We start from the raw sequence: 9,561 nt of genomic DNA on the forward strand, positions 1-9,561 counted from the left end.
TGGAGCCGGCCGCGAGGGGAAGGTGGAGGGGGCGAGGCCGTGGGCGAGGCCGGGGCAGAGGTCGTAGTGCTCGGGGAAGAGGAGGACGGGGCGGCGCGCCGGCTTCGCCCCCGCCAATGATGCCTTTGCCAATGGAAGGCCATGTTGGAGACTAGCCCCGTGAGTTCTTCATCAGGCTGCGCTGGCCTCCGCGTCGCCGTCTTCGTCTTCCCGCCCCGTTCGCTCAGGAGATGGAGCGTGACCCGCCCCAATCCCTCAGATTGTACATCAGGGGTTGTGGGAATGGGGGCACGTAGGTCGACGTTGACTTCCCGGCTCCTCGAGTCATGTACCTCCATCGTGGGTGGAAGATGTTCGCTCGTATCCACAGCCTGACGGCGGGGCTCATCCTCTACTTCAAATTAATGGAGGATGCCTGCTCTCCATCAAGGTCTTCGGCGACTTCGGGACTCGCCTAAAGTGCTGCGTGGAGAGCTCCTCCGATGGAGATTCCGACGATGGAAGCTCTTCCTCGAGCGAAAGTGATGAGGAGGACAGCAGGGCAGACGGCGGGGATGAGTCCGACTAGGCGTCGGATGCCCCGCGCCTGGGCGGATGCGGCACCAGCAACATCTGCACCTGGCCGCTCCTCCAGCAGAGTTTTGTCGCGGGCGGAGCCAGCTCCTTGAACTTCTCGGGGCCGTCTCCTTGGGCGACTTTCGTCAGGAGGCTGCGGAAGAGGAAGAGGGCGGGCGGCACCGACGCCTTCGTCGCGTATTGCCGGTCCTGCCGCCTCGTCTTCCAGCTCCTTTCCCGGCACCGTCATCACTGGCCCGCCCCTGGGCGGTCACCGAGGTGTTCTCTTGGTGCTTTCTGCTGCTCGTAGCTCGCCTAGGCGCCCCTTTTGCTCTCTCGCCTCCTTGACCTGCCTCCTGAGGAGAGGGACAAGAAAGGGATCACTGGCATCTTATCTCTCTTCTTTAGTTTGTAAGCCTGCGGGCCTTTGTTAAATTAAGAACTCGTAATCCCGTTGCTCATGTTTTTCATTCCGTATGAACTGTACCTGTATGGGATGTTTTTAATGAAAAAGGGATGCTTGCCGGGTTTTTCGTTCATGGCTAGGCCCCGCGACACGGAGCGAATCCTTGTTATTATTTAAGATAAATGTTTTTCGCCCGGCAACAGGCCTTGCCGTCCCCCCACTCCACTCGACCATTCTCGCGCTCTTGGCGGAGGCAGGGATGAAGTCGGCTTTAGGATCCTCGTTCTACCTCCTTGCCGCCGCGGCTACAACCAAATCCGGACCCAGGAAATAATCCTTACGTATAGGAAAAAGGGGAGCACGGCAGCCTAGAGATAAAAATGAGGTTTCACATGCCCCAGTTCTGTTCCGAAATGCATGATAGAGGATGAAAGACTTATCTGGATCTGCAGCCCCCAGCAATCTCATCTTGCCGCGGTTGGACCCTTGTGCTTGCAGCCCCCGGCAACTCTAGTTTGCTAGGGTCGGGACGCCAGTCCGTTTCTTCTCTTCCAAGTAGCTCGGCAGAAGTGCTCATGTGCCCTGCGAACCAAAGGAGGACAAAAGAGAAAACAGATAGACGCGCACTCGACCTCTAAGCTAGGGGTCAGTCGCTGCTGAGCACTATCAACCTTAACCAAGGAAGAGACTCGACCTAGCATGCATGCTATGACTTAGGGCGCCAGCGCTTCATTTATTTATGCTCAGGATCTGCGCCTGGCTTTGTACGAAGGGTTACATGCCTTGCCGGCTAAGCTTGTACAAAAGGTGGCTTGCCGGGAGGCCCGGCAAGCCGCGCCTTTTGGGTAAAACTTCCGAAGATGCTCAATGTTCCAGGAGTTGCTCTCTGGGACGGCATCTTCGGTCTCCAGGCGGACTGCGCTGGGCCTGGTGACTCATATTACCCGATAAGGGCCTTCCCACTTCGGCGTCAACTTGTTGGCATTCTTGGCCGACTGAACGCGCCAAAGAACAAGGTCGCCTTCCTCAAAGCTTCGGGCATGAACCTTGTGGCTATGGTAGCGGCGCAAGGCTTGCTGGTAGTGCGCTGCTCTCACAGCCGCCCGAAGACAATCTTCCTCAAGGAGCGTCGCGTCATCTTGGCACAACTGCTCTTGCTCAAGCTCATCATAAGAGAGCACTCGAGGTGACCCGTATATGAGTTCCGTGGGGAGAACTGCTTCTGCCCCGTAGACCAGGGCAAAAGGTGTCTGGCTGGTGGCTCGATTTGGTGTCGTCCTGATCGACCAAAGAACCGCCGGCAATTCATCAATCCAGCGCCTCCCGCTCATGCGCAGTTTTTCAAAAGTCTTTGTCCTTAGGCCTCGCAACACTTCAGCATTCGCCCTCTCCGCTTGGCCGTTGCTCCGTGGGTGTGCCATGGAAGCAAAACAGACCTAGCTGCCGAGGTCTTGAATGTACTGCATGAAGGTGTGGCTCGTGAACTGCGTGCCGTTGTCGGTGATGACTCTATTTGGCACAGCAAAACGGCAGACCAGTCCTTTGAAAAACTTGACAGCTGACTGAGCAGTCACCTTTCTCACTGCTTCCACCTCCGGCCACTTCGTGAACTTGTCGATTGCAACGTACAAGTAATCAAAGCCCCCGACAGCGCGGGGGAAAGTGCCCAGTATGTCGAGCCCCAGACCGAGAATGGCCAAGAGAGAGGGATTGTTTGAAGGGCTTGGGCTGGTTGATGAAGCTTCTTTGAATGGAACTGACACGCTTCACACTTGGTTACAAGTGCCGTCGCATCTTGGAGGGTGGTGGGCCAGAAGAAACCTTGCCTGAACGCCTTTCCGGCAAGGGCCCTCGACCCTATGTGGGAGCCACATATGCCTCCATGTATCTCCGCCAACAGCTCCAGTCCTTCCTCCCGGGGGATGCACTCCAATTTCATGCCATTCGGCCTTCTCCTGTATAGGACGTCATCGATGAACTGGTACAGGGCGGACCGACGGGCTCTTTCTTTGCTTCTTCCTGCTCCTCAGGAAGCTCCCCTGTTTGGAGGAATCGGACGGTATGCTGCGCCCACGCCGGAGCTTGGGGCTCGACGACAAGGACTAAAGGCATTTCTTCCACCATGGGAGCGGCTGTCTCTACGGCTAGGGCTTGACGCCCTGCCGGAGGCAGCTGCTCTTGGGCAGGCTCAGCATCCGCGGCAGCACCCTTGTCGTCAGCCCCAGAGGGCTTGGTAGGAAAGTACTTGCCGGGAGCTGACTTCCTTCGCTTGTTCTGCCCCGTTGATGGTTTGACGGATGGTTGAGTTAGCCGGAGCAAAAAGGTACCCAGTTCCATAGGTAGCTTGAATGCGGCATGCTTTGACAGGTAATCGGCGGTGTCGTTCTCCATTCGGGGGACGTGCTCCGCTTGGATACCGTCAAAGCGCTCCTCCAGCTTCCTCACTTCATCTATGTAAGCTTCCATCAATGGGCTCTGGTAATCCTTGTTGACCTGCCTGACAACAAGCTGTGAGTCACCCCTGACGATGAGCTTCTTAACCCCGAGGTCTGCCGCGATCCTGAGACCGGCAAGCAATCCCTCGTACTCAGTAGTGTTGTTGGTGGCCATCTCTCGGGGAAAGTGCATCTGGATCACGTACTTGAGGTGCTCCCCGGTAGGTGCGACGAGCAGCACACCGGCATCGGCGCCTTGCAGCGAGAAAGCCCCATCAAAGTACATGACCCAGTCGCGATCTTCCTCCTTGCCGGGGAGAGTGGTCTCCTGGATTTCTTCGTCAGGTGTTGAGGTCCATTCTGCAATGAACTCCGCCAAGACTTTGCTCTGAATTGTCGAGGTACTTTCAAACTTCAAACCGAAACTTGATAACTCCAAGGCCCACTCCACAATCCTCCCGGTTGCATCTGGGTTATGCAGTATCCGTTGCAACGGGAGGCGGGTGACGACAGTGATCTCGTGGGCTTGGAAGTAATGACGCAGCTTCCTCGAGGTCATAAGGAGGCCGAAGAGCAATTTCTGCACACCGGAGTACCTCGATCTAGCTCCCTGCAAGAGGGAGCTGACAAAGTAAACCGGGTGCTGCATCATTTTCTTCTTCTACACCACCTCTCTTGACTGCGCGGGCACTGCCTCGGTGGCACCAGACTTTGCCGGGGGCCTCGCCTTGCCGGCACCAGGCCCTGCCAGTGGAATCTTGGGCTTGCCATCCGCTGTTTCAGCCGCCGTCACTGCCTCCTCATTAACCTCCCTCTGTGCCACTAGCGCGGCGCTGACCACTTGATTCGTCGCCGCCAGATACAACAGCAATGGCTCTCGTGGTTTAGGCGCAACCAGTATTGGTGTGGAGGAAAGGTATCTCTTCAAATCCTGCAATGCTGCCTCGGCATCTGGGGTCCATTCCATTGGGCATGCCTTCTTCAAGATTTTGAAGAAAGGAAGGGCGCGCTCGGCGGACTTGGAGATGAATCGGCTCATGGCGACAACGCAGCCGGTGAGCCGACGCACATCTTTGATCCGCTTGGGTGCCTCAATCTGCTCAATAGCCTTGATTTTGTCTGGGTTTGCCTCGATCCCGCGTTGCGACACAAAGAATCCGAGAAGCTTGCCGGATGGAACACCGAAGACACAGTTCTCAGGGTTCAACTTGAGGTTGATCTTGCGCAGGTTGGCAAATGTCTCTTCTAGATCTTGCACAAGAGTTGGTCCGTCTTTGGTTTTGACCACTATGTCATCCATAAAGGCCTCCATATTTCTATGGAGCTGAGGTTCAAAACCAATTTGGACTGCTCTTGCAAATGTTGAGCCAGCATTTTTCAACCCGAAAGGCATCCGTAAAAGCAATACGTACCACATGGGGTGATGAACGCTGTCTTTTCTTCATCCTCTCTTGTCATGAAGATCTGGTGGTAGCCCGAGTAGGCGTCGAGGAATGATAACAGATCACACCCGCCCGTGGAGTCAACAATCTGGTCGATGCACGGCAACATGAAGGGGTCCTTAGGACAAGCCTTATTGATATCCGTGTAATCAATACACAGCCTCCACATCCCATTCGCCTTGCGCACCACCACCGGATTGGCCAACCACGTCGGGTGGAGCACTCCTCTCACCAACCCTGCCGCTTCCAGCTTCCTGATCTCCTCTGTGATGAACTCCTGCCTCTCCAGCCTGCTTTCTGACCTTCTGCTTGACGGGCCGCGCATGGGGGCAAACAGCTAGGTGGTGCTCAATCACCTCCCTGGGAACACCGGGGATGTCGGATGCTTGCCATGCAAACACGTCGACATTCGCCCGCAAGAAGGTGACGAGCGCGCCTTCCTATTTGCTGCCGAGGGTGGAGCCTATGGTGAAGGCCCCTCCCGTGCCATCCTCCCTGGCGGACACCTTCTTGGTCTGCGGTGGCTCAGCTCTGGATCTCTTGCTCTTGCCGGTAGAGCTCTCTGGCACGTCCTCGACGGCAACACAACACTCCGAAGAGGTGCGCTTGCCGGAGTGCGTGCGAGAGGTCTTGCCGGGCTTCTTCTTCCCTCCCGGGGCTTCAGTGGCAGGAGCAGGCGCCTTGGTGGCATTTGCTGCACCTGCTTCCCGGTAGAGTTGGTCGGCGCAAATCAGCGCATCCTTCTTGTCAGAGGGGACGGAGATGATGGTCAACGGCCCGGGCATCTTTAGCATGTTGTAGGCGTAGTGTGACGCCGCCATGAACTTGCCTAGCGTCGGGCGGCCGAGGATCCCGTTGTAGGGCAAGGGGATCTCGGCCACGTCGAAGACGATCCTCTCCGTCCTGTAGTTCAACTCTCCTCCAAATGTCACGGGCAGTGTGACCTTTTCCTTCGGTTGGCTCCTCCCCGGATTGACCCCTTGAAACGTGCCCATTTCCTCGAGGTCTCGATCAGGGATTTGCAACCTTTTGATCACGACAGGCGAGATCAGGTTCAGGCCGGCCCCGCCGTCAACCAACATCTTGTTCACCCTGAGGTTGTGTATCATTGGTCAGACCAAAAATGGCAAACACCCAACCGCGGTAGTGCGGTTAGGGTGGTCCACGGCGTCAAGGATGAGGGGCGTGCTGGACAACTTCACCGACTTCTGAGCGTCGAACGACGACTCTGCTGCTGTAATCTCACGCGCCCACTGCTTGAGCTGGCAGTGAGAGGTATGCAGCGAGGCGCCGCCATCAACGCACATGCCCTCCGTAGCCTTCTAGAACCCTTGCTCACCAGACTCGTTGTCCTCATCGTGATCATCATCTTCTTGTTTCTTGTCGCGGCCCCGGGCGGGCCTCTCTTGCTGGTTGTCCTTGCCGAGTCGGCTTCCTTGGCTGCCACACTTCTTGCCGGATCCCTCAGCACCGTCCTGGTCCTTCTCCTTGTCTCGCCTCTCATACTCGGCCTTTTGCTTCTCAGCAAGCAGCTCGACTTGTCGGCAGTTTTGGAGGTCGTGGCCCTTGGTGCGATGGATCTTGCAGTATTGCTTGCCGAAGCTTCCTGGCTTGTCAGTAGACGCCAAGGCCCGGCAGGTGGCGCACTCGGCAATCTCCTTGTCGGGGGCGCCTGCCTTGACCTTCTTGCCGGCACCGGTGTCGTCAGATCCCTCAACGGCAAGCACGGCCTTGCCTTTGCGCTTCCTGTTGTGACGCCGGCCCTTCTTCGTCGGGGTAGCGGCATCTTCATCGGTAGAGTCAGTTTCCGCCCTGGCAACTTCACCGGGGTACTTCCTTCCCTCTTCAGCCCGGGCGCACCTATCGGCCAGAACGTAGAGCTCGGCCACATCCTTAACCTTGGTCATTGCCAGCTCCTCGCGCATCTTGCGATTGCGCATGTTCTGGTGGAACGCGCTAATCACACCGGCGGGATGAACGTCGGGGATGTTGTACTGCACCCGGCTGAACCTCTGGATATACTTGCGCAGGGTTTCCCCTTCTTTCTGGGGAATGATGTACAGATCACTGGCCTGGCCATGAGCTTGGTGGCCTCCTGTGAAGGCGCCAACGACCTCATGGCACAGATCCGACCAAGAAGAAATGGAATCCACCGGCAAGTGCATCAACCAAGACATCACATTGGGCTTGAGCGCCAGCGGGAAATAGTTGGCAAGCACCTTGTCATCGCGAGCCCCAGCAGCATGCATCGCGATGGTGTAGATAATGAGGAACTCGGACGGATGGGTCCTTCCAGTGTACTTCTCGCCGACGTCAGGCTTGAACGTGCGGTGGGACGGCCACTGGAACTGCCGCAGCTCATGGGTAAAGGCCGGGCAGCCCACCTCGTAAGGTAGGCCGCCGGAGCCCCCCGGTGCCGGGTGGTCCATAGCGGGTCCCGCCCGCTTGTCCGACTGGCGGTGTGTTTTGCGCCGGCACTCGATGGTGGTTCGAGCGTCTTCGTGAGCTTGTTCCCAAAGGACCTGGTGCTGGTCTCGGAGGCTCCGCGGGTCGGCGATGCTATGGAGATGTTATTACAAGCGTTGTCATGACGGGCTGACGCCCGCGGCGGCTAGCGAGGAGGAGGAGAGTGCACCGTGGCCGTAACTCCCCCGGTGCCCCCAGCTCCAGCATGCGGTGGCTCGGTGGAGCACCGACCCGAGGGTCCCGCCGGTCGCGGATCTTCTTTGTTGGCGACGGCGACGAGGCTCCGGATGGTGGCCCTCCACTCGTCAAGCTTCTCCGCAGCAGGAGGGAAGTCGAGGAGCAGCTGCGCGCGCGCCAAAGCTTCTGCTGGCGTGGGCTGTGGCGACAGCTACGTGGATTGCGGCGCGCTTCGACTTTGAACTACGTTAGAAGGAGCTCCGTTATGACCCAGCGGCTGCGTGCCATTTTCGCCAGCGCTTCGGCGGGCGTGCTGAACCCCTTCATCCAGCAGACGATGCACGGGGCTCTTCCCACGGCGGTGCTCAGGGTCACCAACGTGGTGACGCTGCGCGACGGGCACACCATGGGAAGAGCGCGTGGTGGTCGGCGGTGTGGGTGTCCGGGAGGTCGCTGCGCCGCCCGGAGGTAGCACAACGACACCCCTGGAGGGTCCCGCGCCGCCTGCGGGGGGCCCAGCTCCGTCTTTGGATCCGGCGACGTGTGGTCGGCCGTCTGGTGCACGAACAACGCTGCCCGCCAGGCTCTGACTACCAGGGCGATGCTGGTGCTCGTGGACTGCGGCCCGGGTCCTATCTGCGACCGGTCCACTGCCCCCTCCCGCACCGGCACGGGGCCGTTCGGCTCCCTACGAGCCGACCGCTGTGGCCGTCTTCTTCTTAGGAGCCATGGTGACGAAGAACTGCTAGGCTGATTACTAGACCAGATTCTCACAACTACGCATGCCCCCTACCTGGCGCGCCAAAGATGTCGGTGTGGAACGACACCTATGGGATCACAAGAGTCCCTACTACGATTGCCGGGGCGCGGGGTTGCGAGAAGAACAGGGTTACTAGCCAGCACAAGGATCATTTACCCAGGTTCGGGCCGCGAGGATACGTAAAGCCCTAGTCCTGCTTTGGTGGGTGTATTTCAGAGAGTTCTTGAGCTCTCGAACTAGCTGTGGTCAGTGTGTGGTTCGAAAGAGCCGAATCCCCCTCCAGTATGCCATGGGCCTCCTTTTATAGTCGAAAGGGGCTGCCACAGTGGCACACAGGAGGTGGAAAGGCATATAGTGCCCTGAGCTTATCGCTCGTATTACAGGACAAGACGCATTTAATGCGTAGCTTAGGTGTCCCCTTGCTTTATTGGGGACGGGGGCGAGGCCCGTCCCGTCTGTCGCTGCTCCTCCTCGCTTTGACACGCGCCCTGGCCAGTGAGGCGTGTGGTGCCATGTAGGCAGGCATGCAGCTGAGGTGGCGCGGTGGCGGAGCCTTCACGAAGATCTGCATGCCGCCACGCTGGTGCTCGATGAGTTGGCCTGGGAGCTGCATGTAGCCACGCAAGTGCCCGCCCAGCTGGTTGGGCTAGCAGCTACATGTGAACGGCAGTGGAAGCTTGGTTGGCATGGGCCTGGCGGTGGCCCTGCTGGCGTCCTTGGTGAGGGCCTTGCCGGGTGGCCCGGCAAGGGTCTTGCCATGTTGCCCGGCAAGGGTCTTGCCGTGGCGCGCTGTCGTCCCCGGCAAGGGCCTTGCCGGGGGTCTGGTGGTCTTCCTCGGCAAGGATCTTGCCGAGGATCGTCGTCTTCTAATCCTCATCTGATCTTGAATATGTCTTCACAAAGATCTGCATGCCACCACGGAGGTGCCTCCCGAGTCCTGGCCCAACATGGATGATGGCATCGGGGACCGTGGGCTCAAGGGTGGCTCGCTCTGTTGGTGTGGGGCGAGCTGTCTTGGCAAGGATCTTGCCGGGGCTGCTGAGGCTGCCCCGGCAAGGGTCTTGCCGGGGGAACCTGCTTCGTCCCTCTGCTCTTTGTGGTCTTGGCCTTGGTGTTGCTCTTATTATCTTGGGCTTTGGTCTTACCTTGGCTCACCTCCCCTGTTCTACTTGGCGTGACCGTAGGCGCGACTCCGATTGCCCGCGCACAGGGATAGGGGTACAAAAACGCACCCCTCTTTTTGTACACTGACACGGATGCAGAGGTGGGGATGGTGCTCCCTGGCTCCTCCAGCAGGCCCCCTGCTGGACCTCGGGAGGC

Source organism: Triticum aestivum, chromosome 3D (genome assembly GCF_018294505.1).
Source record: "Triticum aestivum cultivar Chinese Spring chromosome 3D, IWGSC CS RefSeq v2.1, whole genome shotgun sequence".
NCBI lineage: Eukaryota > Viridiplantae > Streptophyta > Magnoliopsida > Poales > Poaceae > Triticum > Triticum aestivum.